This window comes from Melopsittacus undulatus, chromosome 6, assembly GCF_012275295.1.
Source record: "Melopsittacus undulatus isolate bMelUnd1 chromosome 6, bMelUnd1.mat.Z, whole genome shotgun sequence".
Taxonomy (NCBI): Eukaryota; Metazoa; Chordata; class Aves; order Psittaciformes; family Psittaculidae; genus Melopsittacus; species Melopsittacus undulatus.
Genome location: NC_047532.1, coordinates 32,541,861 through 32,568,361, shown reverse-complemented (window position 1 = coordinate 32,568,361; position 26,501 = coordinate 32,541,861). Strand labels below are relative to the sequence as shown.

At 38.0% G+C, this 26,501-nt stretch overlaps 1 long non-coding RNA gene across 2 annotated transcripts in view; it reads right to left on the bottom strand.

Annotated features, from left to right (window-relative positions):
* LOC115946201 (uncharacterized) overlaps nucleotides 1-19,037 on the bottom strand; it is a 79,005-nt gene extending 59,968 nt beyond the window's left edge. Inside the window, exons 1-5 of one of the 2 annotated variants that reach the window (XR_004080306.2) lie at nucleotides 18,806-19,037; nucleotides 18,410-18,485; nucleotides 13,962-14,031; nucleotides 10,199-10,291; nucleotides 7,974-8,082 (exon numbers count right to left, since the gene is read on the bottom strand). This is a non-coding gene — a long non-coding RNA (uncharacterized lncRNA). The remainder of the gene's footprint in view (nucleotides 1-7,973; nucleotides 8,083-10,198; nucleotides 10,292-13,961; nucleotides 14,032-18,409; nucleotides 18,486-18,805) is intronic. The other variant, XR_004080307.2, reaches the window with a different exon arrangement.
* Nucleotides 19,038-26,501: the final 7,464 nt, after the last annotated feature.

Below are 26,501 nucleotides of genomic sequence, written 5' to 3'. Positions count from 1 at the left end.
ACTGTAATACATGTAGTACTTAAGCAAAAGTGTCCTTTCATTACAGAGCCTTTTGGACTAACACAGCCTTCCTCCTAGCAAGGAAATGAGTGGTCAAGTTTTGCTCAAATGAGCTCATAACTCCCGCTCACTATGCTGCTCTGCTCAAAAAATGATACGAACTGAGAAGACAGGACTGAGAGAACTGACTACACCTATACCACCACGGAGAAATGACTCCTGGATCTCTATCTTCAGTGTTAGTGTTCCAAGAAAGATTGTGTTAGTGAAATTCTAGATTTGCTTGCTAAGTACCACCTAAAAATGCTTTAGAGAAGACATCAGCACATTGTCTGCTAATAAACATAAACCAGCAGCGATGTTTGAAGGTAAAGGAGTTCTGCTGTTTCATACACAATCCAGCTGCAATCTGATGATTGTTTCCATCCTTAAACTAAAGGCTTTTTTTTGGGGGGGGGGGGGGGAGGGTGGATTTTGTTCCTTTTAAGGAGGGCTTTGGTTTAAAAACCAAACCTCACTGTTTTATTGTAATGTTTCTGTCAGCAAGGTCTTTCAGTAACTGCAGCACCACAATAATTGCCTCTATTGTTTATTGCATGAGTTGCCCGAGACTTGATATTCTATTCTATCTGTTCAGCCTGGAGAAGAGAAGGCTGCATGGAGACCTCATAGCAAACTTTCCAGTATCTGAAGGGGGCCTACAGGGATGCTGGGGAGGGACTATTCATTAGGGACTGTAGTGATAGGACAAGGGGTAACGGGTTGAAACTTAAACGGCAGGGGTTTAGACTGGATATAAGGAAGAAATTCTTTACTGTTAGGGTGGTGAGGTACTGGAATGGGTTTTCCAGGGACGTAGTGAATGCTCCATCCCTGGCAGTGTTCAAGACCAAGTTGGATGAAGTCTTGGGTGATATGGTTTAGTGTGAGGTGTCCCTGCCCATGGCAGGGGGTTTGGAACTAGATGATCTTAAGGTCCTTTCCAACCCTAACTTTTCTATGATTATAGCATTGTTAAATTGCACAAATTGGACACAGGTTCAGGCGAATGATGTTGCCATTTAACCACCACAAATGTGAATTTCTATTTCTTACCTGCTAGCAATAATAGGCATATCACAGTTGGCATTTTCCAAATGGACACTAGTGGCCTTAATTTTTCATATAATTGTTAAAATCTATTTGGTGTGAACTTTCCTTGGAACAGAGAAAATGTCTAATATAGTAGTAAATACTGCTTAAAACTTATATTATCCCAGGCTATTTTAAATGCAAAGGGAAAAGTAGTGTTATGACAGTCACAACTTTAAAATATATAGAAAGATACAAGATATGGTCACTGGGGAGGAGAAAAATCCCATGTGAATTACTCTGCATAGGTAGTATTGAGGAACTGTGGGTTGGTCTACCTGTGATGCAGAGGTCTGAAAAGCTTGATGAAATTAGCCTCAGCATTTAAGGTGGTACTGTCACATTGACAGTGTTGCCTGTGAGCAAATAACCCTGACAGATCCTACCTGGTACAGTCCATAACACAGTCAATTTGTGAATAAATGCAAGCTGAATACATTCTTTCTTCAAAAAGCCAGTTCAGAATGTAGCATGCCAAAGTATTTGAGAAGTCATACTGACATACTGAGGCAGACATGTTTCACAATTAAGAGTTTCTTGGACTCTTTAGCAAAAGCGATTAGCTTAAAAATTCTAAAAGTAAAAGTTTACTTTCCCACAATGTCTTTTGAATTGCAGAATTTAACATACAGAAGCTCAGTTTCAGCTTACGAGTAGGAAGGACCTAAGTACTAGTAGTACTATCTAGGCTAAATGGTGAAGAGTTTCTAGAAATTCTTTACATAAATATGTTATGAACAGGTGTGAGCCAGGAGACAACCAGCAAATAATCTTTGGGAACATGCACAGATTTCAGAATGAGGCTCCTTTACTAAAATGTACAGTTCTCAGGCAGACGCTTTTTCTCTGGGAAAAGTTTTAACGAGTCTTCAGATTGATGCAACAGATCCAAAAATGCAAGATGAGCTGGGTTTCCTATTATCCAAGCACTTAATAATATAGAAAGGATTTGAATTTTTCTTAAGAAAAAAAAAGAGGTTGTGAATTCATTTTTCCCCAGCTTTCATCTCTCATTGCTGCTGTGGCCCAAGATCAAAAATATATATGCAAAAAATCTCCTATTTCACTTTGCAAATTACTTTGGCTACTCTGTTCTCTGGACACTGTCATTTTTAACATTCTTTTAACATACAGTTTTCATCCAAAAGCTGTTAAAAGGCCTCAGCTCTGTTAATGTAGGCATCACTTTATCTGACACCAATGATTTTTGCCAGGTCACTGGTTTAATGCCTTTAAGCTCTTGATAAATTAACCAACAGTGCAGTCAAATGATTTTGTCAACTTCATAACAGTATTTGCAGTTTTGGATAACTGGCTTCCAGTGAAAGATCTACAGTGAAAACCCTTAAGCAATTTTAAAAATATATCCTCCCATACACAAGAGTTAAAGTGCAAGGAGCATGCTACTATCATTACAATACTGTATCCCACACTTACAGATGACAAGGCCTGACGAATGGGGGCTGCAGGGGATGTAATTGCATCAGGGCAACTGAAGCATCTTTGCCTCGCAGGAATCAGTCAAATCCAGACCAGCATTTCATCTCGAGGTAGTCCTTGCTGATCTCAATGAGCTATACGCATTTTTAACATCAGGTATTGCTTAAATGCTTGCATGATCAAGCTACAGCATTAGTTTCTGGATGAAAATGCAAAAGCATACAGTATAAAAATCTTTCACACACATAAACATGCAAACATTAATTTAATGTTATATATTTTGTGACATTATACATTCGTGTCAAATCAACACCCGTTCAAAAAAAGAGGTGGCATTATGTAACAGAATTTCATTCTCCCTTCTAGAAATCAAATTCCCTTCTAAAAGAATTAGACCTCTTAATCCTGTTACAAAAGCAGTCCATGTGGGCCTAAAATAGCTGATAAAACAGTGCTTAAATGAAGCAAATTCATATTATTGATGGTTCTCATGACCTGTGAAGAACTTTTGGTGTGAAGTGCAATTCCAATTATTAAACTATTCAGCACTCTAATAGGGTCTCCTTTCCCCTAAAGAGTACTGTAGGATTTTGGGAGACAGACCTAAATGATGTCTGCAAAATATATCAGTGTAGGTGATATATAGAACACACTGATCTGAAAGCGTGTCTGCTTGGGTCAGAAATCACAATCAGAATGAGTGGCAGATCTCCAGTCCTTGACAATGCTATATCTCCCTGAGGAGGAAAGGGCATAGGTAGGGTGGCTGAGTGACCTTCATACACTGAGCTAGTCACAAGACAGCATTGCAAGACTGCACTCCAGGGAAGTTGTGATGTTATTAAAGCAAGACAACAGGAGAAATATTGCCAGAGGCACTGCTACTACAATAAAGATTTGTGAAAGGGGAAAAATTGAGAGAAACAGGAGAAAGAACTGGGAAAGAGCATCATGATGGGATGGCAGGGAGAAGCAGGGTAAATGGGAAGAACAATGTGGATATACACAAATCTGCTCTATAAAATGACCACATGTTCTGTATTTTCAGTAAATCCCTGAAAGTCCAGCACAATGCATTTAAGGTATGAAAGAACGATACACAGAACAATGTATCCTATGTGTTACGGTTGTGCTGAAAAAAGGATGAAGTACTTCTTCCTTATAGCAGCTACAAATCACTGAAGGTAGAACTGCCTGTAAAACTACAGCACTCGAGAACAACCAAGAGTGAAGAAGGAACATGGCAAACATGAGGACCACTTTAAGAGCTGTGTTTACTGCAGTATCTAGAGAGCTTTATTAAGAGAAAAATTCACTGTCATATGTGAATGATGAGACTCGTGCAAAAATTACTATATTTTACTATAACATTTATATCAGATTCTGACCAGAAAGAAACTGTATTTCCTGAGATGAAATGTAATGCCTGAATCTGAATGTGTCTAAGGCAATTCATCTGATACATAATGCTTTTTCTCCTTCTCACTGCTAGTTTTCTATTAGTTCGAAAAGGTGGTAGAGTTACAGCATGATGCCTCTTTCAATTAAAACACCATCTTTATGAGCATATCTAAAATTTCTATTGTCCATTCCTGTACCAACAATATTACAAAACAAACAGGAAACTAAAAACTTACTCAAATACTGTGGCCAAGTAATAAGTTTTCTATTGAGGACACTTATGTTGAAACCTCAAAACTGGAGAAGGAAAAGGGATTGAACAGGGACAGACAAGTTTAGTTGCTTTGACTTGCCTTAGAGGTATGGTCCCCATTCTTCATTAGAAATGTGACCAGCACGGTACTTGTCACTAAGTAAAACAGAGTATGTTTGGTTCACAGAATTGTAATTTTAGCATTAAAATTGCTAGCTAGTAATTTCTAGCAATTTGTAGCTGTTGTTGCCAGCAAGTGCTAACAATCACCAGGAGTCAGGTTCTAGATAAGCCTGTCAGCACTTTGTTTTTTTGGTGAATATTTCACAGATAATATTTTGACACCTTTGTGATCACTTGCAGTTCAGTCAGATTAGAGATCACAGGTTGAAGTACACTGATCTATAACTCTGTTTACAACAATTACCCTCTTCTAGGATTTGAAATGGAGACCAGCATTGCTTCTATATCTTAAAAGCAGATGTTTCAAAAGTTGCTTATATCCTGTATTTAACGTTAAAGATGGATTGTGTCCATGTTCACACTAGGTTCCACAAAACACAGTCACTTGGATAATGCCTGTCTCTAGAGTTTCACCTAGTACACTTGACAAGCACATGACTTCCAGGACATTAAAAATGAGGCACAATGTTACTTTGAATTTTAGCACTTAGAAGAAAATTCCATCATTTCACTTTACTCTGAAAAGCTGGAAAGACAGGTTTTGGTTTTGTGTTCTTTGCCCAAAGATCTAAAAATCAAATGAGAAAAGATGCCCAGAAACTAAAAGCCAAATCCTTTCTGGATTAAAATCAAAATAGTTTCAAAATCTAAAATTTTGAATGCAACATTGCTCACACCAATAAATGTCTGGCCTGATAGCTGTCAAACTGTGCAAAAGACATAGTAGGGCCTGTTGCAATAGGACAAGGGGTAATGATTTTAAACTAAAGGATTTAGATTCAGACTAGATCCAAAGAAAAACTTTTTTACTGCGAGGATAGTGATACACTGAAGAGAGGTGGTAGATACCCTTCCCTGGCAATACTCAAGATCAGGTTGGACCTGATCTGGTTGAAGATGTCCCTGATCATTGCAATGGGGTTGGACTAAGTATGACCTTTAAACATCCCTTCTAACCCAGACAATTCTATGATATGTGAAAGAAATTGGTTTTCCATTGGAATATAGGAGAATTTTAGTACGGGAGCTTAAGATTCAGAAACCTTCCATGTAAAAAACATGTAATGACACAAGTAGTTGCACCTTGTAGCTGTATGTCTGTGCTTGTTCAAACTTAAGTTTCAAAATGCTATCAACTTCAGTATCCACCTGGTGAGGCTAGACCTTTTTTTTAATAGAAACCCAAACCATATATTCTCAAGCAAATGAGAAGTAATATTTATTTAAACAGATAGAAGGAAGAGAGAAGCTTATCTCTAGACTGTAAATCTCATTTCCTGAAAGTTTAAATCTTCTGGATGCAAATGCAGCACTATAAAGAAACTAAGTTTTCAAAACTCATATAAGTTCAAACCACATACAATTGTTTCATATGCTCTGATATCTTTGAAACTATTGAACTACAGATCTTGCCATATAAATAAAACCAACTCCTGTTAGAGTAAACAAGAATTGGAACTGCATTCATACTGAATAGGCGCTACTTTATATTAAAATGCCAGAAAGCATTTTCCTTTTTACTTTAAAGTTTCACTCAAATTTCCCATGCCTTGGCAGGTTGTTTTCACAGGATTTAGTGGTGTGTGGGGTTTTTTTAATATAAAAATAATTGTAGACTTTGAAGCCCACTGTCAGAAAGCGTCTCTAAATTTCCATGCACAAGGCCGTAACAACCATCTCACTGCATGTTACACAGTATTTTAAACCGCTACAAAGTAACTACCACTTTAGAGGAGGATCTGTTCTACCTTCACACAAGAAAAGTGAAAGATAGTCTATCACAGGATGTAGGAAAATAATGGCATATCCTCAAAGCAGCAGCACTGTTTGCTTAAATGTGAATATTTTCCAGAAGAATTACTTTTTCTAGCTATTGAATAAATAACTTCTGGGTGCCCATCAAACATGGGGTACATTTCAACAGGCTTTCAGTCTCTATAGAAAAGCTTCATACTCTTGACCACATTCCTAGCTAAGTTTCAAACCAATTTAAATATGTAGCATTTATCTTTTTTCCAAAACCCATGCTTTCTTTTACGCACCATCCATATTTCAGTGTTGAACACAATAAAACAATAATTGTGCAAAACCAGAAGACATTTTACAGTAATTTTGAATGAATCAGAGCACAGCCTTTAAATCTACTCCCTTTTATAGGTATGATATTTAGGTCTGGTGTACATTTGAAAGTCTGCAACTCAGCAAGAATGCTAGTTTAGACTTTTCTCACCAAGAGTTGTGTCACGGTCAGAACCATTGTCAGACTTACACTGATATTATCATTATGCTCACTACCTCACCTATGCAAAAATGTAGAAGAAATATGAAAGTACTTTTATAATACTGCAGTTGCATTTATATAGAATGGGGAGCGCAAGAGAGGGAACCTCTGTAGCACTAGCAACACATATAAAAACAACATTTCATAGAACCATAGAATGGCTTGGGTTGGAAAGTACCTCAAGGTCATCTACTTCCAAACCCCCTGCCATGGGCAGGGACACCTCACAATAGACCAAGCTGCTCAAGGCCCTGTCCAGCCTGGCCTTGAACGCTGCCAGGAATGGGGCAGTCACATTTGTTGAGACAGCCCCATGATCAAGCTGCTGCTGCAGGCTCCTGCTCAAGAGCACAAGACAAGCTCTGGTTACTAAGCAGTAGAGCTGCTCCTGAGCAAGCTGATACTGCCCTGCACAACAAGCAGCAAAAGCTCTGGGCAGACCAACCACAGGACAAAAGATGAACACCTATTGAAGGTGATGCCCCCTCCTGAGTTGTCCCTAAGGCATTTAGCCTATGTCTGGCCTGCTTGGTCACAATTCAGCTAGTATATCTCTGCCACCATCTCAAATGAGGGTGTAGTTTCAGAGCAATTTTCAAGTTACTGGACTGAGTACAGTAGGTTTGCTTTTTTAGCTTTAGTTTCTTGTTTCTGTTCACTAAGAACAACTTTTCCAGTCTATTTGTGAAAAGGATAACATATAATTTCAAGAGGAGGTTGTCCTATCATACTGCAGAAAGTTGCTAAGAGATTATCACCACTGTCAATTCAAACCATGTTCTACCTCATGCAGTATTCAATCTGTCCAGATCTACACTGCTAGTCTGAACAGCAAAGTTCAGAGCTTCAGTTTCAGACTGTGTTAGGTACCTTGATCAAATGGGTTTCTGCAGAAGTGCACAGTACAAATTCAAAACAAATTAAAATGGATAAATATCTTAAAAAGGGCTCATCCTGAATCTGAATCTACCTTCTTACTTTCCTTACCTCCAGTCTTCATCTCTCAGATTGTTGTGGCCTTTCTCATCAGATTCACATTACCTACTACAATTCTCTCACACACCTCCTGCCTCACTTCAACCCAGAAGAAATACATTAATGTAACAAACTTTGGCCTCAGCAATGTTCCCACTGTACCATGCTTTGTACTGGAATCTGCCCCTTTGATGTAGCAGCTGGAAATTTCAGACCAGAAAATGAAACAGATTATCAAGAAAGCAAAATAGCATGTAATTAACCTTTATAACAGCTTATCAAGATATGTGGCAGCCTTCAAACACTTACCCTGTTTTCAAATCAAAAACTGAAGATCAGAGTTCCTTTTGGCTAGTGGGCATGATGCTGGACCTATCTGCAAAATCTTCCCATAGGAGGTCAGGCAGCAAGATATCTCCTAAAATACACAGATAAGAATATCCACTTGTGATAGTAAAAAGGGCATCAATTATACCAGCATTGTTTTACAGATTTTCAGGGGAGAAAACTGCAATGTGTGTTTTGGCTGCTCTATAACATCTTTCAACAGAAGGAGAGTGAGCTTTGTTGCCATCTTCAATATTCATTGGACAAATTCTGTCCAAGAATGCTTTAAAACAAAAGCAACAAAAATCTAAGACTAGAGTCTGGATAGATTTCTAATAAGACACAGGATATGAAGTACAAAAGTTGTCTTGCTTGCAAACCAGCACTAGCAATCAAAATGGAAGGACCATTAGGTGGCTGGAGTTAACATGAGGTAATAAAATTTATTATCTCTCCAGCGATCCTAACAACATCATTCAGACAGAAAATAAGCACATTTTTTTTATTCACTTTTATCTGATGGAATCATAGGGTTTGACTCAATAGTAGTCCTAACTTTTTAGGTCATGCATTTACATCCAAACTGTCTCAAACAGTTTTACTTGATATCAACAGTAATTTCAAGTAACCTAATTCACCATACTATATGTTTTCTATTTAAAAAATTATTAAAGAGACAAGTCTGGAAACAAAATCCACAGTAGAAACACCACCACAGAAAGCAGTTAGATATACTAATATTTTAACGTCATATAGAAAAACAAACAAACACAAACTACTACTCTGATTTTAAACTAATACTAAAAGACATCTTGTTTGCAATCAGAAAGGTACATTCATGTTGTGACAAAATGTAAAAAAAAGGGAAGCTTATTAAAATACTGAGGGGTCAAACTATATAATGTGAAATGATGCCTGAAGAGCATATTCCTCTCCAGTGTTTTTGTTTTCTGACAGCTGCCTAAGTAACCAAACTGTACACTGAATACACAGAAGATGAAGCATTCATGAGCTTATACTAAAACCACACTTCGCCGTATACTTCATACATGACTTTCCATATGTTGCTCTAGGATTTCTTATTTTTTTTTGTAAGCAAGATGGCAGGCAAAAATCAACAGAAAAAAATATATAATTTTTAAGGAAATAATAGTCACATTACTGAGGTACTAAGGCAGCTTGTGCCTAGCCCCCAGGACCCCCATGGTCATGTTCAACCCCCTTCAGGGGCCTAGGTAGTGAGGTACGGGTTTCAGTGCTGCTTTCACTTACACAATGTGTGTATTGTGTACACTTGAAAACAAACACACAAAACAGATCTAAAAGACATCTCCAAAAGGAGATCAAAGGTAAACTTACACTGCCAGCTTCCCCAGTCAGTGCTCTCAAAGGTTTTCAGTACATTGCCCTCCCTGGGGGCCTCCTCAGCTTGCCTCCTCAGCCATGGCATGCCACTGAGGCTGTCATGGTGGTGACAAGGAGGACCCTGCTCAGGAGATGAGCCCTGCACCCCAGGCCTTACACCTACTCGCAGCACATGTCCCCTGGGGGGTCGTGCTGTCAGATCATGCTCTGCTCACGGTGAGATATGTCACAGGTGGCCAGTTTAGGCAGCACATAACTCTCAGGCTGGCAGGCAGTTTCCACAGCAACAGCCATCTTATGCAACTGCATGAGGGAAGGAAGCTCGTGACACCCATCGCTGAGGCCCACAGCACTCTGGATGAGAGAGACGAGAGCAAAAGGGCTGGAAACACCAATGGGAACACTTCCTTCAAATCTCCCCACCTTCCCCAGCCCATCCCTCCCATGCTCCTTCCCTCAGGGTATCCGCCACACACACCCCAGGCTGGAGGCAGCCCCACCACCACTAGGCCTAGCCTGTCCACAGAGACACACATCAGTGTTCCTATTAACCTTGTCAGCAATTGTGTTCGAACACTTGTTTTTAGCCATTTTACGTGTTTTCATGCAATGTTTTTCACCACAATATCTGTGTGTGTCTGTGCCTGGAGCTAGACTTTTCATGGGGAAGAGTAACATGGCACCACCATAGCTTGAAGCCTCACTCAACAGGGTGAGGAGAGAGGTGGCACAGCAGGAGCCCAAGGAGGAGCATGCAGCAGCAACAAACCACAAACAAAGATAAATGAAGGAGAAGGGTGTGAAAAATCAAGATTTTCACAGATGAAAGTGAGAAAGCGTACCTATACTGTGTTTCTTCGAGGTGTTGCCCACAGTGTAGTGCAAATACTGGTGCAGAGAAAACAAGTGATACCCTTCAGGGATAAGCCAAAAAGCTGAAGATAAACAAAACTGTGTAAATAGGTAGCCACTTTGTTTTAAAAAGAATTGCTCCTAGAGACAACTGACAAGCAAATGGATTTGTGAAGCACACAGTTTTACACAAACATATGCTTAACCAAGGATTTATTACAATATTAATTTTTTTCTCAGCCAACAAGTTATCAAATTCCATAAAGTTCAAATTAATACAGTAAAATTCACTAGCAAGAATCTGACTGCTGTCATATAACTAACAGCTCTTTTTCCTTTCTATTGGAATGATGTCAAGGAGCACCCCTTACTATATGAAGCCATACAAGTGCAGCACAAACAGAACTGGCCCACAGTGCCTGTGTTGACAACTGCCAATCTGTGCCATGAGGTGTGATAGAAGACAGAGCAAGGCTGAAAGATTTGGACAAATAAATAATTCAGAGAACATCATGATGTTTCTTTGACCAGTTTGCGTTGACTAAAAATATACTGAATTTTTCACTCTGCTGTTCAAATTGGGCAGCTGCTGGCTCAGCTCTTACCGCAAATTTTAAAAGTGATGTGTCTTCAGGGTAAATTTGCCCACAATTATCTTGTGAGATTAAGCTGTCACAGATTACAAAGAGAGTTAATCACTGAAGTATTTAAATACATATTCATTCTGTTGTATGTTTTTAAGACAGCTTGATGTGTAGGATGGCCATTTTCTCATTTCCCACTTCAATTCTGTGGTCACCTGAAATAAGCCAGAAATTTGGTATCTGATACAAAACAAACCTGAAGCCTGAAACAAAATGGGAGCATTGTATTCTGTATTCATATGGCATTATGATTTGACCTGTCTGACAGTAGTATACAATCCCTGCAGTACTGATGAAGAAAAGCTCTCTATACAAACTGACCTTTCCTTATATTTCATAGTTTAACTTCTAAATAGTTCCATGCCTAATGTATCCATCCAGTTGAACAATCAACACACAAGCAAGGCCCCAGCATCACTGGCAAAAGAGTAGCCAGACGAGATCAGATCTCAAGAAGGCAAAACAGATAGAAAATTGCTGCTGGAGAATCTGAGTCACAAAGGCTCCAGTCCTGCAACTGAACCCACTGTTTCACTTCTTTAATTCGCATATCTACTGCCAGTTTGAAGCACCTCTCTCTTGCTTCTTAAGCAAAATGCTATTTAAAAGATGGATGGGACCTTGACCACAGCAAAGCCTTTAAGAATAGAGAAATTAGCTTTAAAGACCATAGAATTTCACCTATCTTTACATTTAGACTTCTCTGTTTACAATCCAATGCTATTTATCTTAATAATAGGAATGTTTACGCATTTGCTAATCAAGTACAAGCTTCTGAAATTTTATTGTACCTATTTCTCCCTCTGCCTCAATTTAACATTGATCTGATTTACAGATCTTCAGTACTGCTGAGCTCTTAAGCAGTTGTTGTAGTCTATCCCTTGAAGTCACTTCATTTCATTTTACACCGTGTAAAAACGAAACAAAATTTACAGCATTTTACTAAAGGTAAAATTACATACACAACCTTAGGCAAAGAAGTCTAATGAAGAAATTGTTTTAGAAAGGGTATATCACTATTAGAAATGGAAACATTTGCAGGGCTGACTGTTACTCAGATTGTTTTTAAAGAGCAAAGAGGAAACCTGACCAGTGTTACAAAGGATAGTATTGCGAAAGGAGGGTCACTATGAGAAAGCAGCTAATGGGAGAAGTAGACAGGAAAGACAAAAGGAACATACTCCTTTTGCGTTTACTGATCTTTGTTTCTCTACTTAGTCCATAAAGTATGCTCACTGGTAGACCCTTTACACTAGTGGAATGAGATCAATTTTCTTTAACATAAACCAGAAATGCATTTAGTATTCTAAATAGTAATTGACTTTGAGATCATTTGGGAAAAATGAACTAAATTTCATTAAAGAAGATAGTATCTTTAACCAAGAGCCCACAGAAATGAGGGACTGACAAGAGCAGTAAGTATGCACACCACAGATAACAAGCACCCTTGTAGGAGGAAAACTGATTTTCTGCTTCTCTGAAGCCTAGCAAATGGTTTTCTACCACATGCTTTGTTCCCAAATGACTCCCAAACCAACTACCATGTTTGGCAGATTTACATTTTTTCTTTTTTTTAGAGAAAAAAAAAAGAAAAGAAAACAAATGAAACCAAACCATAAATCAGACATTTTTCAAACCTAGTATCATCAGGGCTCTTAAAGCAGAGCAGCTGGTAGATACTTTGCTAGGAAGTCTCCCTTCATCCCCTTCATAACAGAAGCAGTTTCTAAAGATACTGTCAAGCATAATGTGATGATTAGAAATGATTGACTGTCTTTCTGCCTTCATACAATTTACTAGCTCCTGATTTATTACTTATGCAACCTTCTATGTATAATAAGGGTAGACAGACCCAGTAGACGATTGACAAAACATCATTTCTTTCCTATTGGCTGAGCTAGCCTTTTTGTAAGAACTATGCCACTAATATATAGCTGAAGCATACTGGCGTAAGTTCCTGCTTGTCTCTTCGTGTGCTGTGTAGGTGCTTGCTATATTTAAACCAGATTACTGTCTTTAGGAAAAATAACTCATTTGGATCCAGTAGAAATGCACTGAGGTATACAGCACACTTGTCAGAGAGATTAATGTAGACATTAGTAATAAGATTCACCTCAACTCTAGGGTTAAGCTTTAGCTCACCCTCACTGTAGAATAGACCAAGAAAGCTGCAGCAGCGGAAGGACTCACATTTCCCTGTGCCAAGGCCAGCATAAGGTAAAAGAAGCACATGGCCCAGACAAAACCAGTTAATCCCTTGGGTAACCCCATTAGCTATCTCTGCCAGCGTTTAGGCAACGTCTCTAAACTGCTGTCAAGGCTGCTTAGCTAGGTAAAACTAAGGAGAGGAGATAATGACAAACATACTTGCCTACCTCTCAAGTGAACCTCATATGAGTGGGACAGGGGCCCAAGCAGATACCAACTGGTGAACCCCAGAGGAACTGGGAATGCCCAGGCCAACATGCTACCAGTATTCTATACCAGTTGTTAATACATCCAAGGATTCCACCCCAAAACTAATATTAAATATGCATACATACATATCACCTCTTACTTTGCAAAAGACAAAATCAGTCTTACCTGCAACACTATGTTCTGATTTAATTTATTATTCATAAACCACTGTTTATTGTTCATAAACCAAAAGTAGAGCTAGGGCAAGACAAAAGCACCTTTCCTTCAGGCAGCCACTACTAGGAAAGCTTCTTACTCAGGCAGGCAGAATTTAAACTTTCCCTCCCAAAAAAACCTTCTCACAGAAATCAGCTACACAGCTGCCACAGTCACAGAGGTGTTAACCCCTCTAGCACAGCTGATTCTGCAAGCACAAATTCACCTTCATCTCCTTCTCCCATCAGCAAATGGTATCTGTATTTGAAATAGTCCTTATTTCCCAGGTATGAACTGAGGCACCCATAGCATAATTTCATCATTTGGGTTTAACCTAAAACATGTCTCAAGCTGCCTGATTAAGCAGTCCAAAAAGTTGCTAAGCCAGTCTTGGATCCAAAGTCATTTTCTCAGCAAGATATATTTAAAGTGAAGACACTAAATGGGATTAAAGCAAGTAAAACATAGCCAAATGCACTCTGTAGGTGTTCCATACCTCTTAAAGAAATTTGATTCTTGTAAGTGTGCAGGGACACCAACTTGCTGTGCTTCAACAGTAACTTGAGCTGAGAACAGAGAATGAAGTTTCTTTAGTTGTTTACTCCCTGTGACACGAACAGGCTTAGCTAATGTAAAGTTAAAAATTAGGAAAGATGCAAATTCCCCCTAGTAGAAGTTATTAAAATGAAATAGTCTTTAAATAACAACAATGTCTTGTTGCTTGGAGAATTAAAAGCTAGTCAAATTACCAAAGTCAGTATTTAAGAATCTTCTACAGGCAGGAAATGGATCTAGAAGAGAAAGAGACTCTTTCTGGCTACAGTGACTGCATATTTATTCCATTTGTACTAAACCAATTCAGTTGTATTGAAGCAGTGACAAGCATATCATTTGTAATACTGAAAATAGTAAAAGAGATGTTCAGGTCATGTGTTGATTATGCATGTTTTCATATATAAACTGCTGCAGGCCAGCCTGTCCTGAGCTGCACCTATGCAAATTCTACTGAAAACTAACAGATTTGGACAAGCTCATCCAAAGATGTAGTTTAAGAAAGAAATAAATGGGGGCATAATTTAGTCTGTGGTGCTCTTACTAACAGCAGTAGGGTTGAAAAAGAAACCTTGACTTCCAGATACTAGGTGATGTTTACAGGGCTAACAGGGATCAGAGAAAGTTTTGTATACATAATCAGAGCACACCTGACAAAACTCCATGACAAAATAAAAAGCCTTATTCAGTCATTGACACCTTTACAGATATAGCATAACTAGGTTTTAACAGGCATGATAGATTTTTTTCTCAAGAGACCTAATTCGAGAAGGCAAAACTACAGTATTATGCAGTCATCTCCTGTCCATGATGACATACCGTACTTATCTCTTTCTAGAAATTACTTTTATTCAGATCATGAGTATTAAAAATCTGAAAACTGTTCATGCCACAAAAATAGAAATTAGATATCTCATTAAAAAGTCTTAAAATGATGCCACTATTCAAAGTAAGGTTCTTCATGGTGAAACAGCTCATGCACTACTTGTGAACTGTAGCCATGTCACAAAAAAATACAACAAAAAGAAGGTAATGAAGAATATTATGTAATCAACCATTAAGGAAGCCGTGGCATTCCTGGCAGAATACTGTTACTAGGGAGAAACTTTACACTTAGATTAAGGTAAATCAATATAGGGCTAATCAGAAAACCATTGGCTCATATTGAGTTGGTGCTGGGAGCTGAGGTTAAGTGCTTAAGCTACGAGCACTTGAAAATGAACTGGGTAGCATGAACATTTCCAGAGAATTTTGTAAAAAAAATAGTGATAAATTGGCCTTTACACCAAAGTACAGTAACTATGCTAGTTTTATTTCACATTTAAAAAGAACAAAAATCAAGGAGAAGAAAAACTCAACACCCCCCCCCCCAAAAAGAAAAAATAACACAAAACCAACGAACAAAAATCCCCAACCAGCAGCTAACCAAACAACAGAGTTTCTCCAGCTGATCTAACCCACTACTTGTATCTGCCATTGGCAAATCAACAGAGATTATGAACTCCAAAAGAGGTAGTGATGAGCAGCTGGAGACAGTAATCTCTGGGATCTGAAAGAGGATATAAACCACAGTCTCACCCTCTAATTTTTGCTTATTGCTCTGAGAGCACAGCGGCTACAGAGCAAGTTTTTCAATCCTGTCCTGGCTTGTGAAGTAGCATTTACTCAATTCTCTCCTTGGAAATGTGCCTAGAAACTGTGTGCATGTGAACTGCCTCAGGGAGATGAGCAGGTCTTTGCCAAGGTATCTCTAAAGAAAGCCAAGCTGTCTGTTCTGTCTCTTACACATGAAGCTGACAGTACCTCTTACAGTTAGCATATTCAAAGGCTTCCACAGTAAGACCTATTTTTAGTTGTTTATAACTTTGCCAGTGTTGACCATTCCTAGGATTTTCCAGTGCTTGCCTCAAGCTGAAAGACTTTGGAAAGCGTCAGCTTAAAGAGATGAGCCAGTTTCAGGAAAGATGCAGGCCAATAATATTTTACCATCAAAAAGAAAAAAAAAGTAAAACTTTTAACACCTTCAAACTAAAGAGCAAGAAATTGAAATCTGGCAGAGGGAAAACATCACTGCAGTGTCATGGTGTAAAAATTCTCCCAAATTTGGTTAAGATATGAGCTTCCAAAGTTTCCGTTCCCACGTGAACAGTCGAGGCTTTTTGTACAGCCTGACAGTAAAGTGCATTGAATATGTAATTTCTAGCCTGAACTAAAGAAACTTCTTTTTCTGTAATTGCACGATTGCCATGAGTAATTTAACACCATGCTTGAGAAACAAGAAGAAGAAATTCTTCCTCCCATGTTTCTGTAGCTTTGGCACTGAAGAAAATAGCTGTGTAATTCAGAAAATCTGGGAAGAACTGAGTAAGACAAAGTTAAAAAGACTTGATGGTGACAGGGAGTATACAGAAAGAAAAAAATACTGAAGAAAATAGAGAATAGAATAGAGCAGAATTTAGAATTTAGAAGGGAAGAAATTAAGCCATGGGGGAGAGAATGGACTGAAGACAGGATAGATAGAAACACAGCAACAGTCTAGGGCAGGAAATGTAGTGACAAGGTCACACAGGGACAGTTCAGGAAATAGTCATCAGAACAGATGATATCCTAGATAGACATGTGCTAATATATGCAGATTATTGGACCTTTGTTATTTATGTAAGGATCTGCGATGCTTTGCAGCCTTTCTTTTCTGGCACAATTTCAGTATTTGTGTCCAATCCAATTTGTCTAAAGCCTTTTATTGTGTTCAGTCTCACCTGCAAAAAACCTGTTATAAGGAAGAGATCAATAGCTCAGCAGCATCTCCTTTCGATTGATTACCCACAGTCATAAAAGGTATTTTGTGGTTTTTTAAGGATTATAAAAGCAGGCAGCCTCTTGGCAGACAGTTATTCCCAGTAAGGGGCATTAAATTTTGTAATAGCAGTCTTTTGCTCTGTTGTTCTCAGCAGGCTCCAGTTTCTCCCTTCTCGTGTAGATGTAATACATTGTCTATTGATGAATACTGGCATGACTTGGTAGACTTGAGCATAGTTGTTCAGTATTAATTGAAACAAAACCACATTCTATAATTTACAGGCTTCAAAAAGGTACACAACAACCTAAGAAGGACTTTTTTCCTTTTCTGTTTTCTGCCAGAATGTGAAGAAGGGAAGCCTTTCCACCACTATACTGAAAACTTTGAGCTTCTAATCAGAAATCAGAGGCAAGGCCATGAAATGTAGGAGAATCTATTAACTCCTGAGTTATATGTAGAAAGTGATTATTTTGTATAGTATGATGGAGGAATGGAAGGGTAAAATTTGCCAGTTGCAGTTATCAAGGCAATGCAGACTTCACCAGAACCATAATATAATTAAGCTTTCTCTGATCAAAGCAAGTTGTGCTTTTGCTTTTGAACTCGTCCTGAGAAGCTCAGTCAGCATTCTGCTACCGTAAAACTGAAGCCCTCAACCTTTGAAGTTATTAAAGACTTTAGAGCATTTTTTTACAATGAAGAAATCAAAGTTTAGCTAACTCTCTAAGTACCTTAAACTTGAAGTAACAATTCCTTTAAAATATTAACTATTTCACTTCCTGTTCTAAAGCATTTCCTGATGTAACTTACTTAATCTTACTTGCTTACTTACACCTAAGCAATAACTGCACCACATTGTAGCTTTTAGTGGTTCTTGTCAACATAATTCAGTCCACACAGAGAAGAGTATTTTAGGATGTACAAATTTCCACGTTCCATCTGGCTGCAGAATTAGGTAATACATGTGATTATTTTATTTCAGAGACATCCAAGTCTACCCTACCCTTAAGAAAAGGATGCCTGGGATATTAGGTAGGTCATTTCTGCTACAAAGTCTAAAGATAGCTGCAGAACAGCCACAAGCAGCAATACTGTCAGCCACAGATAAACATAAACATGATTGTTCTTGTGCCTTAGGTAGGAAAGCAGTATATTAGAGTATATTCTCTGGCCTAGGCCAAATAAGAGACTGTGAAGATTACAGTTCTTTAATTACAAGTCTATCTCCATAGTTTGCAAGATAACTTTCCATAAAATCAGCCCTTCCCCATTTCCTCATGAATAATGGATACAGTAAAGACAAAAGGCCTTTTCATTTCTGTTGCTTGATTATGGATGAAAATCAAATAAATCTCAGATTAAATTACAGATTTAAATTCCATGGGAGTAAAACTTTAGGATTTTCCCAGCCAAAGTGTTCTTGGAACTATGGATAACTTTCACCACTTTGTCATCCTCAAATGGAAAAGCCCACAAAGGTTACCAGTAGCTATATGGGACTCTGGCAACCTCCACAGCTATTTCTGCACACTCTGCACTGTCTCCCTTGATGTTCATAAAGACTTAATTGTTTACTTTTCCCTCATACTTACCTTGTAAATTTGTAGCCAGGTCTTAATCCAAGCCATTTGCTGTGCTTCCAGAAGCCATCATTCAACAGCTGTTCAGCTGCAAAGAAATGATCAAGATTTCAGCAGTGTCCTTTAAAGTTCATTGAAGATTCTGCATGTGAGAAACAGAAGGTTTATGTGAGGCTTTAAACACATTTTTAATGAACTTGGCCAGGTAGCTGTTTATACTGACAACAGTAAAATATACTGTACGCATTTGAAAGCATGGGACAAGAGCTGGTTGCTTTTTTATAGCTAACAGTCACTGCATATTCTGTTCCACATTTACTGGCTGTGGTTTTCTCTCATTTTTCCTTCCTCAAAGTAAAGAAAAAAAGATAAAAGAGAAATCATCATAAAAGCAGCTCTGTTCCTTACCTCTGAGGTCTGATGTCTAGTCTTCTCTAGTGGAGGTGACTTGTATTCACTTTCCCAGTACCTATGCTCTGTTTAGACTCAATTATTGCTGATGAATGTTAACAGGTAACATCAAGACTCTGTACAGAATTCAACCCCTTTAACTAGCCTTTCAAATAGACACAGTGCCATTTGTGGGTAGCCAGGGGTTGCAGTGCTGTTGCTACTGCTTGCTTATTTTTAAGATTATATATTTGAGATGGGGGCAAGAGAGCCTCTGTTTCATTGATCACCTTTTGCAGTGGATGAATGAGTAAAATAAAATGGGTGTATAGAACTTCATACCTTCCCCATATGCCTGACACTGCATGTGTGCATCATCCTTGTAAGCTCTACTACATTAATTATGCTAGGTTTACTAGGTACACACAGGTATGCCTTGTTACTGAAAAATCAAGCTTCCATTGTAAAACAGTTTCTCCTGGGAATAAAGTAATTTCAGAAAGCTTAAATAAAAACTGTGCTGACTAATAACAGTATTCTTGATATACAGAGCATTTTAATGCTATAGAGTCTTTAAGGTTGCCTGAGTCATTAATTTGACTGTAGTAAATGCCACACACTGCCTGGAAGCAAATATCTTTTAGTTGCATAGATCCACAATGGAAAATAAAGACAATTAAGCTGCATCTCATAAATTATAGGTTGAAGACAGTATACAAAAGTCCTAGAATTTGCCTTCAAATGACTGCCAAAATGCAGCCGCATTTGTCTTGGACATCTGTCAGCTTTTGTTCCTCATTCCACAGCTTTAAACATTAAATTGCTTTTACATTGACTCACTATTTAGCTTTAAACTTCATACCCAGGAGTCTTCTGGGACTATCTGATCACACAAACAGAGTTTTCACAAATGGTAGCATTGTATTACATGCTGGCTTCACAGATTCCAGATTTTCAGCTCTCAGCCACGGAAGCACTTCTAGAAACCTCCAAATGTTACCCCAGATGTACAACATAATTTTTTCTTGGTTGCTTCTTGAAGTTGATACAGATATTCCCAGGACATTTTTAGAATCATAGAATCGTAGAATCATAGAATAGTTAGGGTTGGAAAGGACCTTAAGATCATCTAGTTCCAATCCCCCTGCCATGGGCAGGGACACCTCACACTAAACAATGCCACCCAAGGCTTCATCCAACCTGGCCTTAAACATTGCCAGGGATGGAGCATTCATAACCTCCCTGGGCAACCCACTCCAGTGCCTCACCACCCACTTTGGAGACAAGTTATTAGATTTAAATAACTTCTTAAGCTGAACTGATTTTGTAGATATTTTTCCATTACCATCAGTATTATGAGTTAAAACTATAGTGAATAAAAACAATTTATTCTGCTTCATTTATCATCAGCTAGCAAATTTTATATTTTATCATGCTTCTGACATCTTCCTTGTTACTGTTTTTGCAGTCTTTTTCCAAAACCTTTAAACATTTTGTTTATCTTAAAACATAATTCATTCAGCACAATAATTGTATTTAACAAAATAGAACAATTTCTGGTTTGAATTATTTATAAGCCATATTACTTTAAAGTCATATATTCTGGAATATATTCTAGACCACTCACAGCTGCAACAGGGGTCCTAATTTGACTGAAGTTTGCATATTGCAGTTTCTGATATTCTGAAAGATACTCTAGAATGAGAAGTTGCTTTTTCTGGGCAGCATTTGCGGAGGCATCTTACTGACTTAATGACTAAATACCCTTTTTCAAATCAAATGGGCACTTACCTAGGGGCATGATTTTGAGTGTACATCCAGCTTTTTATGCACAGACATGTAGTCCTTTTGATCACACAGGAAATCATTGAACGATTTTGAAAAGTCCAGTAGATTCTTCAGCTGATCTTTAATCATCTAAATGCATTCAAAACCTGGCTTAAAGTCATAACCAATAGTGAGACTTGGTTCATAAGCTTCTTTGATTCTTGCTCTAATTTCTGAATATTTTACCTACTACCTACTTTATGATATGGTAAAGTAAAACAATACAACACCTTTCATGCAGCTTGCTTATGATTATATGGAACAATATGAAAGCCAGCTTAAGTCAGTGCAAGGCATTTCACGGACTTCAACAGAAACTTTGTTGATTACTTTTAACAGAGGCGCTTTTCATCTATTTAATTATTCCTGAAAATAGCCTTTAAAGGCATTTATTTTCTACACAATGCACAGATAAATTATACTGATAAATCATAACACAACAGCATTATTCCTTAGGAAAATGGTCATGCTTTTGTTTTATTTTCTAGATGTTTAATGCAACTATTCCTCTATTTTCTCTGAAAAGAGAAACCTATGTATATAATAGTTTCCAGCAAAGATCAAAAGAGAATTTAATTTCATGGCTTATCAATAAGGAAATCTTTCATTTTCCCAACTAATGTTTATATTCATAGGGTGAAAACTGAGATAAACTACCACAGAAGAATAAAAAGGCATTAATTATCCTCTGAAGGCTGTAGTCTGCATGCACTTAGAAGGAAAGCAGCTCCTGCCAGACTGCTTGCTCCCTGATGAGATGGTGGGCAGAAAATTAGGACAGTTTTAGTGCTACTTCTTCTGCACCAATGCACCAGTTAGCACAGTGAATTCCTCTACTAAATAAAGGGGCAACAGGACTGAAGTGTGACTTCCTGGTTTGAGATAGAAAGAAGGTGCTACACCAGTCCCAGTGCTCTCACGCAAACAACATCACAGCTGCACTTCAGTTTGCTTTTCTGAAAAACAAGAAAAATCTTTACCTTATGCAATACATAGGGATTTGATGATAAAAAGCACAGAAATTATCAATGTTACAAGCTGCAGCAGTTCTATCACATATAATTTGCCATTAGTCCAGGAGGTGATGGGAATCCTAACCTTACAGGATCACATCTTCAAATAACTCAGCCATCTGATCAAGCATGCCACGAATATCAGCCTACTAAAAACAATCATTTATGTCTGATGACAGTCTAGGTACAGTACATGATATAAGTGAGGAATATATATTAAGATGTCCTCCACCTGAATTCATTAACAAATTCAGAGCATAATTAATTAGTAGCCAAGGTTATGTCTCCAAGAATGACTAAGTATGATTGGCAGGACTGCTCTGATTAAATAAATGTCCATCCTAAAAGCAGTTGTGAGAAATAAAGAATGCGTAGAATTCCAGAGAGAATGACGCACATTTACCTTGTCTATACTTGCAGAACCACCGGCCTGGAGTAACAAAATACATATGACTACAGTTTTCTAATGAAAACTGCATTATATGAGAATGAGATTTATTATGTTGTTAAGGATTCTTATGTATTCATTTTGGCTAACTGGGAAAAGTCAGAGTAGAACTGTTTTGCAGTCATTTTATAGCATATAAATAGTATATAAAGGCAAATACTAGGATAGGATGATCTTTGATTGGCAACATTGAAGAGAAAGTAAACACCTTTTGAATTGTAAGCACGTGATTAATCTCAAACCTTTTCACTGGAACACTTGGGGCTGTGCTTATGACTTCAGTGCAACTCACGGTTCATTACTCAGACAAGCAAAGATAGCCTCAACAGACTGTTTCAAGGAAAGAAATCTCCAAGAATGTCATTTTGAATTCCAATCCACTTCCATCCTAAAGAAAATGTCTGATGTGAAAGCACATTTCTTTCACCTACAAGAGGCGAAAGAAATGTGTTCACGTCTCCTGGCCCGCAGGCCCCTGCCATGCCACCACAAGTAAGCAGTATCTATAAAACTTTTCCAATGAGATGTGGAGCATGAATTTCAAGTTCTCCAAAACACTGAAATCATAGTAGAGAAAAACAAAATACATTTATACTTGAACTCCCTGCAGGGTTTTTTATTGGAAGATGAAGGCTTGGCTGCAGTAGAATCCTGTGCCTAAAATCTAGAAAAGGAATGTGGGATTTCTTCCCTCTGGGGTTAGTCTTGTTTATTTTACAAGGCTGACATCTCAAAAAAGTGACTTGTGCTCCAAAACCATGTATGAGTAATTTATATAATTTAGTATAATTTTAAAACCAGATCACTGAAATTCTGACTCAGTGAAACACTGGAATACAGGCTTGAATGCCACTGCGGAGAGATGTCTCTTCCTAAAACTAGGTTGGGCACATGAGCAGGCAGTGGCATGAAGAAGCTACTTTTATCAAATCCTCTTATTCATTTGGCAGGCTTGTTTTGTTCAAGTGTGAAAGTCAAAGGAAAGGAGGAAAGGAAAAGCTACAGAATACTGGTGCTGTGTCTCAGAGGGCAGATTAAATTATGAGGTAAGACTTATAAAGGAGCTCCCAGTACTTAATATTTTAAATAAAGTCTAGAAGAACACCAGAAAAGTTGTGCTGACAATCATTTTCTCACAATACTTTTCTAAATTTCTTATTCTACCCTTATACTTCAATGTAACAATATTGCATGTCTTGTCAAAGCTCAGAAGGAAAGGCACAGAAAAGGAAAAGCTGAAGGGACAACAATGAAAGAGTAAACATGAGTAAGAGAAATGCAACTTGACAGGCAAGTTTCAGGCCTTTATTTTATATTATATTTATTTTATTTCTCCTAAAGATAACTGCAATTTCCTAGGGTACAGCAGTGTGCAGATTTGAACCCACTGGTGCTTACAAGACAGGCATCTTTGTCTCTTAGTTTTCATTTTGGTCCCATTAATTCTTACAAAAACTCTATGTTACAGCCTTCTCACCCCTCACTTCCCATTTCTGGTTATTTCCATCAAAACTGCCAGCCTTTCACAACTAGTGAATTCTGATGAATGTAAGGTAATTTAGCGATTAGGAGGAGCCAAAGGCAGCAATATCTGAACTTCCTCTGCCCTGTACAGCTTTCTTACTGTAGCCAAACATGAGTTCTAACGACTCGCTGGGCCTTGTTTGCTGAGATCTTACTTTAGGAAGACTTATTTTGTCTTTACTTACTTATTTTGTCTTTACTTACTTATTTTGTCTATACTTCTGTACTTTATACTATACTTTTGTCTTTACTTACTTATTTTGTCTATACTTCTTCCTGCAAACAGAATGAATATAACTGGGCTTCTTTTCTTAGTCACGTTTTGAAGGACATTTAAATTTCTCCTTGAAATAAAACAAAAATAGAAGCCCTACTGCTACAGCTAAGCCACATAGCCAAATTATACCAGGGAAGAAAATGTGACAAGGGCAACTACAAAAAGGATCAGTTCTTCAAGGCACACATTTTATAGGATAAGTTAACTAGTACATAAGAATCAGTGTTTCACAGTGGCCTAAAAATGAAAAGTCCAAATTATTTTCTTCTCTATCTTTTAAAAATATATGAACACACAAAGTGCACCAATTCCCAGCCAGCTACAGCTATACAATTATCAAAGGTAAACTGAGATCATATTTAAGCATTAGCCACAACTCTACTTCTTGTGCTCAAAGAGAGTAAGATACTTTTAAACCAAACCTTTGCCAAGTTCTTTTCTAGCCATCCCTAAAGGTTTTGCCCACTCCATCACTATTTTGGCATTTCTTCAAAATGCTTTAAATTTACTTCTGCCATTTCCCATATTACTTGAGGGGCATGAGATAGTTGCTTCTAACATTATGTCATAAATTTATGTTAAAATTGTTGCCATAAAATTATGAGATAGTAATTTCAGCTTCCAATGTATCCATTGTGTAAAGCACTGTTTACAGTCCTTCACATACACAGGGCTGTACATGTTGTCTTATAGCTATTGTCATGCAGAAGTGTGTGGATCTGAACCTGGATTCATCCAGTTGTATTTTTCAAGTTAGCCAAAGCAGAAGTTCTGAAATTCAGCTGGTTTACTCTTTATGGAACATTATTTCAGAAGACAAATAAGACCTGTACACACAAATGGACTGCTGCAAAAAACTTGTCAGTAATTTAAAAACTTATCACAACCTGCAAAGGGCTCTACACCAGGTCAGCATTTTAGCAAATTTTCAGCACTAAAAGTATGTAATTGGAATTTATTAGATCATTAAAAAACAGCTCAACTCTGCAAGCTACAAACTATCTGGACAGAAGTAGAATCTCCTGAGTGGGAAGGTTTCAAAAACAGTTGAAAAGTCTAGAAATTATCATAAACCAAATGTATAAGATGGTGGTGGAGACAGTGGAATTGAATGGAATAGAGTTTAACCCAGTGTCTGTCAAGATTTAATAGTTCAAGAATCATAGAATGCCCAAATATTCTCCATAATAACTACGATCCAAGTTTAACACTTCCAAAAATACAAAATATTCCTGTTGAATTAAGACCATTTATCAAATGCTTCAAAGTCCATGCTAGGGTGACTTAGGGTACTAAGTCTGAGCAGAAATGAAGGGACATCCTGCCCAGCTGCATCTTGGTCAGGTGCTGTGCTCAGATGTACACACATTCAAATTTCTCTACACAGCTGATGGTTGTGCATACCTCATCTGCTCACATCCCCATGGATCATGAGACATGTATCATTCTATCTTCTACACTTCAATAAAACCTCTAAATCCATCAGGATCCACTGAGGTTATTCACATCTAACACCTCACCTTCCTAAAGCCTGCAGCTCCCTTTTAAGATTCAACAAGTTTTGGCAGCATTGCCAAAAGTAATTGACCTATATGAATATGAAGCTTTAAATTAAGATCATCTAAACTTCATTATATGCAGTACCCCTGAAGGCTTGGCTGAATGAAGAATTTACAATAATATCTCAGCACAATAATTACACCAGTCCCAGATCCGTTGTTCTGAATTTCATCCATAACCTTCAGTTTGGGTTTCACACATGTAATGGACACCATTGCAGAATTGGCATTTCAGTTCTGTTTTGCATACAATTTTGTTCAGCATTCTCAATTCCAGCTACCATTTGAGCTACAACATATCTTTGTGACAACTTTCTCTTAAGCCATTGGTTCTTGGCAATGCACAGTAGATCAAAATCATTGTTAATAATATTTTGTCATAGTAGCTCTGTTCCAATACAGCTCTGTAATTCCATCTGCCTCTCAGCACTGATGTATTCTGAACTCAAAAATCAACCTCAGCTGATTAAAATATTTCAAAACTTGCATCACTTTTTTAAAGAATCTTATCTTGTGCAGTATTTGAGTAAAAGGCACAGTGGTCAGAGTAAATTACTGCAGTTTCTAGAACATACTCTTTTCAGATTAAGTTATTTTTCTGCCATTTCAATTAAAATATTAACTTCTGTTACTCTGAAAAGCACCTGTTTCAGATATAAAATATATACCTGTGCTTTAAAACCAAACTGCACAGCTCGTCAACTCACTCTCCCCTTTGCTCCCCCAACTCCCAGAGAGTTAGGAAGGAGAATCCAAATAGGGTAGCCCCCACGGGTTGAGATAAGAACAGTTTAATAACTAAGGCATAACATAAATCACTACTGCTACCACTACTACAAACAATAATGACAAAGGAAATAACAAGTGAAGAGAATACAACACCTCACCAGCCACCAACCCATAACTCACCCCACCCTGCCCGACCGAGCACCGACCAATACCTCCTCCATCCCCCCAGAGTCCCAGCCCTTCCGGGTAACTCTCGGTTACTTCCTGGGTATGACGTGCTATGGTATTAGCACTAGCCTGGGTCAGGTGTCCTGTCTCTCCTTCCTCTTAGCTTCCC